Genomic DNA, 1,001 nt, shown 5'->3' on the forward strand with positions numbered 1-1,001 from the left:
TCACGCCCAAGATGCGACCCTATCCTAAAGGAACTCGAAGGTCCCACCAAGGATAGAAGCGCATCTTGAAGACGCTTTTGCAAGGTGGATATCATTACATCAACATTACATAATAGATGGGGATACATACAAGGCATACAAATGCCGCAAGAATACATCAATACATCATACATAAGATCAACATCCGACTACGGATGAAACATAAACAGAAGCTCAAATGACATCCACCCTGCTAGCCCAGGCTACCGACCTGGAACCTATCCCCTGATCAAAGAAGAAGCAGAAGAAGAACTCCAAAACAAGTAACATCGCACTCGCGTCATGATCATCAAAAAACCTGTACCTGCAACTGGTGTTGTAGTAAACTGTGAGCCACGAGGACTCAGCAATCCCATTACCATGGGTATCAAGACTAGCAAAGCTTAATGGGTAAGGAAGGGGTAAAGTGGTGGGGGTTGCAGCAGCGACTAAGCAATGTATGGTGGCTAACTTACGCAAATAAGAGCGAGAAGAGAAGCAATGGAACGGTCGTGAAACTAGCAATGATCAAGAAGTGATCCTGAACTCCTACTTACGTCAAACATAACCCAGAAACCGTGTTCACTTCCCGGACTCCGCCGAGAAGAGACCATCACGGCTACACACGCAGTTGATGCGTTTTAGTTAAGGTCAAGTGTCAAGTTCTCTACAACCGGATATTAACCAATTCCCATCTGCCACATAACCGCGGGCACGGCTCTCGAAAGTTTATACCCTGCAGGGGTGTCCCATCTTAGCCCATTATAAGCTCTCACGGTCAAAGAAGGATATTCCTTCTCCCGGGAAGACCCGATCAGTCTCGGAATCCCGGTTACAAGACATTTCGACAATGTTAAAACAAGACCAGCAAAGCCGCCCGGTGGGCCGACATCCCGATAGGACCTGCACATATCTCGTTCTCAGGGCAACACCGGATAAGTCAAGCTACGAGTAAAACCAACCCTCAAGTTTCCTCGAGGTGG

Source organism: Triticum aestivum, chromosome 2D, assembly GCF_018294505.1.
Source record: "Triticum aestivum cultivar Chinese Spring chromosome 2D, IWGSC CS RefSeq v2.1, whole genome shotgun sequence".
Lineage (NCBI taxonomy): Eukaryota > Viridiplantae > Streptophyta > Magnoliopsida > Poales > Poaceae > Triticum > Triticum aestivum.